Below are 10,013 nucleotides of genomic sequence, written 5' to 3'. Positions count from 1 at the left end.
AGCCTAATGAGCAGAATGCTCATTAGGCTGCTGCAAATCTGTCATCCTGCAAACCCCCACTGCTTCCTATACTGGAGACATTGTTTCCTTTGATATCTTTCTGTCCTTCATTTTTTCCCTATGTACATTTCCCTAATGTACATAGTTGTCTATGTACATTAACTCTAATGTATTTTTAAGAGTATATTGAGGGCTTCCCTGGTGGCGCAGTGGTTGAGAGTCTGCCAGCCGATGCAGGGGACACGGGTTCGTGCCCCGGTCCGGGAGGATCCCACATGCCGCGGAGCGGCTGGGCCTGTGAGCCATGGCCGCTGAGCCTGCGCATCCGGAGCCTGTCCTCCGCAACGGGAGAGGCCGCAACCATGAGAGGCCCAAGTACCGCAAAAAAAAAAAAGAATATATTGAAGTTAAACTTCCAAATGCTTTCAAGTGTGAACGTATATATTTATTCAGCCCTAGTATTATTGATGAGAAGTTTAATCATCAAATTTTACAACTTTGTAGGTTACCCATTTTCTCTATGAAAAACAAATTTGGGCTATGCATATTTCTTGGCTGTTCTGGTATTTCACAATGGTTTTTCTAGATGTAGATCTTTTTACTTATCCTGTTTGACAACTGATACATCTCCTAATTTGAAAAATTTTGTCCCTTTTAAGATCTTGGAATTTTTTATTACCTTGGGGAATTTTTTCTTTTTTGTTGTTGTGGTTTCCTTACGTGCACTTTTTAGAACATGTTTTTTTCAAAATATTGAACTAGTGGACTATTTATTCACCTTATATTCTTTTTGGTACATAGTGAGCACTAAATACTTTGAATCTATGTTTTTATCATTTTGTCCTTTTCTGAGTTATTTCCTTGACATAATATAGCCCTTTTATTGATTTTAAATTTTTTTCTGATGAGCATAGAATATGGCAACTTGATTTTCTAGAATTGATTCAGTCTTCTTCAGAAGCTTCTTCTGGATACTTAGGAATAGTTGAGGAAGGGCACAAAAGGTGTCGGGCATAAAACAAAAATGTTCAATTTTAAAACAGCCACTTTTAAATACTTATTTCCTTATTTCAGTGGTTAAATTCTATTCTGGGCTGATTCTATCTTCCTCTTCCTCTTACCCCACATGTTATGTGGGCACAGAGGTGTGTGGGAAATGGGCTAATGTCTTTTCATACCAGCCAATGCAAGGGTCATGTAGAGCAGCATGAATCCTCTGAGTCCTCACTGTTCTCCATTGTGATGGGGAGAGAATAGCTATGAGTAATCTGTTTCCCTGGTTTGGGGTTTGCCAATGAGGTCTGTGACTGATAACCTCCTGGTTTCTTATCCTGGTATGGCCATGTGTATCTCCCTCCCTGACATTCTCCCTCTCTGGCCTCTGCTTCTCTGACTCTAACCCTTGTACCTCCCTGTAATAATCTTTTTAATTACATGTTGTATAATTCTTTTTATACATTGTTGGAGTTGATTAGTTAATATTTTGTTGAGTGAAGTTTTTAAAGAACATATGACTATCATTTTATTTTTCTCTACCAATCATAGCTCCAGTTACAATATCTCTGTACCTGGAAATAATATTCCTACCTCCCATGAGGAGCCCAAGACCAGGTTCTAGAAAAGGACATAAAAATTATTTTGATTCTACTGTCTACAAAGAGACTATTTGCATCCACACTGTTATATGGAAAACAGTGTAGAAATACTGAAATAGAATAGGCTTAGAAATAGTTTATTCAAATGATAATTCCACGTAAGCCTTTATCAAAATAACTTCTTTGATGTACATTTAGTACCAAAAACCACTCTGAAAGTGTAAAGGAAACCATCCATGTGATTAATTTTAAGCTATGAGTATAGTAAGATCCCATGTATTTACTGATTGAGAAAAATGCATATTTTATGCTTGATCACTAACAATGTATTCTTTTATTTTAAAAAATTCTGAGTTACATACTAAAAAGCATGATTTGCTAGCAGTTCTTAGAACATTGTATTGTGTGAAGGGAAATATTCTATGACATACCTGTGTGATGTATTGCCAGTTTCATGTCAATTATATAGAAGTAAAACTGTTTTACACGTCAAATGATCCCCTTCCAGTTCAAGCTTTCAAACTGTGAATACCATGGGAGGCTTCTTGGCATACAGACTTCTTCCACCTGTTCTTAGATGAAACATAAATGTGAACCATAGGAGGTGTGATTATCAGTGCTAAACAGAAAACATTTATGTGATTACTTTGCATGGGAAAACTACCAGTATGCTCAATTAGTTGTTGAATACTTTCAATATTTCCCTTTGCCAATCTGAGATTTTGCCTAGATTTCTTGGCCAAAAAAAAAAAAAAACAAGAAATTCAGTTGTTTAATTTACACATTCGGGGTAGACAAACATAATAGAAAAATTGAGTAAATAAATAGGAGATTCAAGTTAAATAAAATGCTATTGGGGGACTTCCCTGGTGGTACAGTGGTTAAGAATCCACCTGCCAATGCAGGGGACACGGGTTCAATCCCTAGTTCGGGAAGATGCCGCAGAGCAATTAAGCCTGTGCACCACAACTACTGAGCCTGCGCTCTAGAGCCCGTGAGCCACAACTGCTGAGCCCACGTGCTGCAACTACTGAAGCCTGCATGCCTAGAGCCCATGCTCTGCAACGAAGAGTAGCCCCCGCTCACTGCAACTAGAGAAAGCCCATGCAGCAACGAAGACCCAACGCAACCAAAAAAATAAATAAATAAAATTAAGAACATTTTTTAAAAATGCTATTGGGTTTCATCTTGTTTAACTTTTTAAATTTAATTTGATTGATTGGAATCTTTGGATTCCAATACATTTTCCTTAATCTACAGAAGCAGGTTTAAAAGGAAATAGCTGAGTAGAACCATGGTAGCCTGAAAGAGTTCATTCATTTTTTTCATACATATTATTTATAACTAAGGATAATATAGGAAGTGGTAAAAATGAGTTGTATGCCACCTTAAATTATCAATGTAAGATCTGTAACATTCAGCACTGAGCGCCTTTTCTTTTTCTTTTTTTTTAGTTACACTTTCATTTTATTTATTTATTTATTTATTTATTTTAACATCTTTATTGGAGTATAATTGCTTTACAATGGTGTGTTAGTTTCTGCTTTATAACAAAGTGAATCGGTTATACATATACATATGTTCCCTGCCACTCTCTCACTTTGTCACAGCTTACCCTTCCCCCTCCCCGTATCTTCCAGTCCATTCTCTAGGAGGTCTGTGTCTTTATTCCTGTCTTGCCCCTGAGTGCCTTTTCTTGAACTGTTCCATTCCCTCCATAAGTTTAATAAAGGAACTGCCTTGTTAGTAAAATTGATTCAATTGGATTCAGAACTTGGAAGTAGAGTAATATCGAAAGTAATATTTTTCACTGGAAAAAGAACAAAAGATAAAACTTGGAGTTTTGGGTATCTCTCTTGACTTAGGTATAAAACAAACCTTAACACAACAAAAGAAACTGATCTAAACAAACAAGAAAAATCTTTAGGAAAAAGTCATGGTAGTATACAAGTCATGGTTTCTGAGACACGCCTCCTTTTCTGCACAGTTTGGTCGTTAAAACTTTCCTTGGAGTCTGGGATTTACTGTATTTCCCTTATTTCTTAAGCTACTTTAAGAAGGCTTTCTATTACTTGCAACTAAGAGTACTAACATATTTAAGTTTAATCAAGACTCTCATTTTCCTTTGTTTTAATAGTAAATGGCCCTTTATTTTGAGATGCATTTCAAACTATCAAAATAGTAAATTTGTACTTGGAGTATAAATAACTCACTTTAAATATACACTTAAAATATTAATATTCTTAATAAGTAAAGATAAATCTTTGGGGACCAAATTGACTAAAAGAACAGTCAATACCAGAGCATTATTAGGCTACAGAGTTTTTTTTTTTTTTAAATGGCTTAATTGTATAAAAACACTTAACTTTTTCAATTTGGATGTTTTAAAGAAACTATGCCCAAATATTTGGTGTTAAAACCTGTGATTAACAGCATTTTACTACTGAGACTCATTCTTAGGATAAACATTTTAATCATTAATTGCAAGATTTTGGCAACATTTTTTAAAAAATATTTATTATGGAAGCATTTGGAAATAAAATGAACTGCTTAATCATGTAAGTATTTTTTTAATGATGATAAAGTTAAAGAAGTAGATCCATCTGTTAATTATTACTTATAACGGAGGATGGCATGGGTACTTTCAAAAACCTGTAATTAACTTTCCTGTGTACTTTAGCGTACTTTAGCATGCTCTAAATAATATGATGCTAAGTTGGAGGACTGAAAACATTACCCAACCATCTAAATAACTCCTGGAATAAATTTGTAAATATACTAATAGTTTCTGTGGGTTCTCCCATAAGCCCAACAACATTTCCTTATTTTTCTGGTAATGTAACACCAAATTTACTTTGTTACCATTTATTTCCAATTTTCTTCCATATTTTTCATGTAAAGTCAGTTTCACCTGTGGCCACAGGGATAGAAATATGACCCAGTATTAGATACTCAAAATAACCGTGACCACATGTAAAACACGTCATGTAACCCAATCAGAAGCTATGAGACACCATCTCTGCACTTTCCTTGGTTGATGTATATGGAGAGCAGATTCTACCTTTCACATGAGCTTCTAGTCTGGAGAACACAATTGGGAACTACTATTGTGTCACTGCATGCTGACAATGCACATGATACCTTATTTGATTAATATATTAGCCTTAACACCAAACGAGAGGGTACTAGGGACACACGGGAGCATCTAGGACCAGTTTCACTAACCTGTGCATTTTGAGTAGCATAACTTCAAGTTCCAATTCACTTAAAGAAGTTTATATTGGGTTTTCCTTTTAGTTGTATTTTAAAAATAATATATTGGAAACCTGAGCCTCCAAAAACAATGTAGAACCTAAGACATAAATTTATGAGGTCATGAGCTAAGTTACCATTTAGGGTATTGGCCTCTTTCACAACTATCCCTCCTTTTTTTTTTTTCCTTTTGTCAGTTCCTGCTTCCAAAGGATTTTACAATAGACCCTCCCAAATCATATGCGTATAAAATAGCCTACCTTCTCAACAGTGCAAGTTATATCTCAGAAGGAAATATGGCTCAACCTGATCCAAAGATATTCAAATTCAGGAAAAACTGAATTTTAGACATCTCACACTATCTTCTGCTTGCAATATAGCTTAAAAAAAAATGAGCAGGGGGCTTCCCTGGTGGCGCAGTGGTTGAGAGTCCGCCTGCCGATGCAGGGGACACGGGTTCGTGCCCCGGTCCGGGAAGATCCCACATACCGTGGAACTGCTGGGCCCGTGAGCCATGGCCGCTGAGCCTGTGCGTCCGGAGCCTGTGCTCCGCAACGGGAGAGGCCACAACAGTGAGAGGCCCGCGTAGCACACACACAAAAAAAAAATGAGCAGGAAGTGAAGGAAATGTATAGACGTGCATGTAGCCTTATAATAAATTTATCTCCCCTCTCTTAATATGTACACTGATCCAGCTTGTTACTTGACACTATACTGTCCTGCCAAATATATTAAGCAACTTCAACGTAATTTCCATGACTTTTGAGACTATGTTGGAAGCAGAAACCATAGGATGTGGAGGGTCTGTTTGTTATTCTATACATGATGATGCATAGCTTCCAAGTTTATTTTCTCTGTTTTCCTGCCTTATTCCTCCTCCTTCTCTTTTTTATCTTAGACTTCTTTTCCCTGCTGTGTTTACTCTATAATCTTCCAGCAGCATTAGAGGGAGCTAGAATAAAAATAAAAATTTTATAGTGTAGTAATTAGAGTAACAGGTAGAAAGATCAGTGAATACACGGCTCAGTGCTAAATTCTTGCAGATGTTTCTGACTGAATCTTTGCCAACTGAATTTGAAAGCAATGTATGACTGTTTCAGGATGCTGCAGACAATCAGCTCTCCCTTTCTGCACTTTTAAGTCCAAGCTACTTGCAAGCAACATAATAAAATAACTTACATCTCTCCAGTTTATTGAGCTGAAGATAACATTCTGAAATTGGGTGACTTTTTCAAAAAAATCTCATTTTAAAACTTTTCAAAAGCATGATTGTGTTATTACAAGTAAATGTAGTCTTTAAATCATAATTATCTGAGTTTCAAACATCTGTTGATAATTAGCACTCTTATTCATACAAAACTATTTTTAGTCCAAAATTGCCCCAGGCATTTTGGACTGTGAGATTATCTAAGGACTTAGATAAAAATATAGATATTCTTAGACCCATCCTAACACTAATACACCAGAATCTACAATGGAGGGTCTTGTAAACATAATTTTATAAGGCTCCCAAATAATTCTATACTCAAGCAAATTTGTGAAACGTTGATTCATTCTTGATATAAATTTACAGTCAAAGCTCTCCTTCTTCTACTCTAACTTCTACCCCTGATTAGTAATTAAAATTACCTGTTCTTTGGTGAATCTGTTCCTCAGTCTATTCTAGAGCCTACATCTTCTGTCTGTGTCCTTCATATAAATTCTTGTTCCTAGAATTATACTCCTTTCCCCATATTTTTGTTCCCTTGGTACATAACATGCAGTTATATTGTGAAATTACTTTTTGTTTGAGTAGGCTACATGATGTGATATAAAATCAATTTTCAGCACTCACATATTGCCATTTATTTAGTTTCTCAGCAACTCACATGCTTTTTCCTCTATTTCAGTTTGAGTGCTGGTTGGGAAACAAGAGAAATGTATTGTAACTCACTTAAGCAAAAAAGGAACTTATTGGAAGGATATCTAGCTGCTCAAAGAATTATTAAAGAGACTAGATAACAACGTTTAGAAAATTGTCAGGAAAAATGAAAGCTAGGCAATGTGAAATTTGACAAGTATCATATCACAGAAACTGACTCTTTTGGATGCTCCCAATACTCCCACTTCATTGGCTTCCAACATCACCTCTACTCTATTCTCCACACCATTGCTGTGATTAGCCATTTATTTTTAAGCTATTCTTTCAATATTAAAGTTCCAAATAAGAGTATTTAAATACTCTTGTGATTGTAGGTCATGAACCTACAACTCTCTAGGAGCTGAAAAAAGTGAGCCTTTATTCTTCCATAGTGTAAGTGGAAGAATAGTTCAGAATAACATAATAGGAGACTGAGTTAAAATAGATGGTCTGTTCACATGCTCAGTAATAGACATAAAATGAATGACTATAATAATCCACAACTTGGCTGCTCAACATACACATAAACCCTTCTTCCTGTACATAAACTTCCAAACCAAAAAAATTTCCCCAAAGAAATATAATGCAACAATTCCCTTTTCAATGCAAATTTCATTCATATATAACCATGCGACCCAAAGGAGGCAGACCCATAAGCAAGAAGGATATATTATACAGCACAGAGAAATGTAGCCATTATTTTGTAATAACTTTAAATTGAGTATAAGCTATAAAAATATTGAATTACTGTGTTGTACACCTGAAACTAATATAATATATTAATCAACTATACTTCAATTAAAAAAGGGAGGCAGACTCAACAATTCTAAACCCATACGATTATTTCATACAATTCCAAGTCCAACAAAAGACTTGTATGCAGAAAACTATAAGACACTGATGAAAGAAATTAAAGATGATACAAATAGGTGGAGAAATATACCATGTTCTTGGATTGGAAGAATCAACATTGTGAAAATGACTCTACTACCCAAAGCAATCTACAGATTCAATGCAATCCCTATCAAACTACCACTGGCATTTTTTACAGAACTAGAAAAAAAAATTTCACAATTTGTATGGAAACACAAAAGACCCCGAATAGCCAAAGCAATCTTGAGAACAAAAAATGGAGCTGGAGGAATCAGGCTCCCTGACTTCAGATTATACTACAAGGCTACAGTAATCAAGACAGTATGGTACTGGCACAAAAACAGAAATATAGATCAATGGAACAGGATAGAAAGCCCAGAGATAAACCCACACACATATGGTCACCTTATCTTTGATAAAGGAGGGAAGGATATACAGTGGAGAAAAGACAGCCTCTTCAATAAGTGGTGCTGGGAAAACTGGACAGCTACATGTAAAAGTATGAAATTAGAACAATCCCTAACACCACACACAAGAATAAACTCAAAATGGGTTAAAGACCTAAATGTAAGGCCAGACACTATCAAACTCTTAGAGGAAAACATAGGCAGAACACTCTATGGCATAAATCACAGCAGGATCCTTTTGGACCCATCTCCTAGAGAAATGCAAATAAAAACAAAAAAAAACAAATGGGACCTAATGAAACTTAAAAGCTTTTGCACAGCAAAGGATACCATAAACAAGACCAAAAGACAACCCTCAGAACGAGAGAAAATATTTGCAAATGAAGCAACTGACAAAGGATTCATATCCAAAATTTAGAAGCCACACATGCAGCTCAATACCAAAAAACAGACAACCCAATCCAAAAATGGCCAGCAGAACTAAATAGACATATCTCCAAAGAAGAGACACAGATTGCCAACAAACACATGAGAGAAATGCTCAACATCATTAATCATTAGAGAAATGCCAACCCAAACTACAATGAGGTATCATCTCACACCGGTCAGAATGGCCATCATCAAAAACTCTAGAAACAATAAATGCTGTAGAGGGTGTGCAGAAAAGGGAACACTCTTGCACTGCTGCTGGGAATGTCAATTGATACAGCCACAATGGAGAACACTATGGAGTTTCCCTAAAAAACTACAAATAGAACTACCATACGAACCCGCAATCCCACTACCTGGCATATACCCTGAGAAAACCATAATTCAAAAAGAGTCATGTACCAAAATGTTCATTGCAGCTCTATTTACGATAGCCAGGACATGGAAGCATGTTAAGTGTCCATCAACAGATGAATGGATAAAGAAGATGTGGCACATATATACGATGGAATATTACTCAGCCACAAAAAGAAATGAAACGGAGTTATTTGTAATGAGGTGGATAGAACTGGAGTCTGTCATACAGAGTGAAGTAAGTCAAGAGGACCAAAAAAATATCGTATGCTAACACATATATATGGAATCTAAGGAAAAAAAATGTCATGAAGACTTTACCGGTAGGACGGGAATAAAACACAGACCTATTAGAATGGGAACATATGTATATGTATAACTGATTCACATTGTTGTAAAGGAGAAACTAACACACTATTGTAAAGCAATTATACTCCAATAAAGATGTTTAAAAAAAAAAAAAAAATTCCAAGTCCAAGATATCTTGATAATGTTCATTTCTCCTCTAATTCTGATCTAATGCCTAAATATTATCTCACATATGGGTTAAGTTAAACAGGTAACCAGAAGCAATACACTCTCTCTATATATATTTGGGGTAAGGAAGTAATATATATATTAGAAAAAGTAAGTCAGTTAATTTAAAGGATAATTCATCATTTCTGCAACGAATCAAACCACAGATGGAATTCAGGATTTTTCTCCTCCATCAACTATACCATACCCCCTTTGATTTCAATCTGTAACTCAACTGGTAAGGTGATAGGCCTTTTTTTTGTAATATAAACCTTTATTTCTGAATGATTTGAGCCGATGGTGGTACTGCTTTTATACTATTACAATAGCTTTTCCTTAACATTCACCATTATGTATAAAAAAACAATGAAGTTTCTCTTTCTGACTTACTTCACTCTGTATGACAGACTCTAGGTCCATCTACCTCACTACAAATATCTCAATTTTGTTTCTTTATGGCTGAGTAATATTCCATTGTATATATGTGCCAAATCTTCTTTATCCATTCATCCGATAATGGACACTTAGGTTGCTTCCATGTCCTGGCTATTGTAAATAGAGCTGCAATGAACATTTTGGTACATGACTCTTTTTGAATTATGGTTTTCTCCGGGTATATGCCCAGTAGTGGGATTGCTGGGTCGTATGGTAGTTCTATTTGTAGTTTTTTAAGGAACTTCCATACTG

This window comes from Physeter macrocephalus, chromosome 13 (assembly GCF_002837175.3).
Source record: "Physeter macrocephalus isolate SW-GA chromosome 13, ASM283717v5, whole genome shotgun sequence".
Lineage (NCBI taxonomy): Eukaryota > Metazoa > Chordata > Mammalia > Artiodactyla > Physeteridae > Physeter > Physeter macrocephalus.
The sequence above is the reverse complement of the archived record's forward strand: the minus strand, read 5'-3'. Positions refer to the sequence as shown.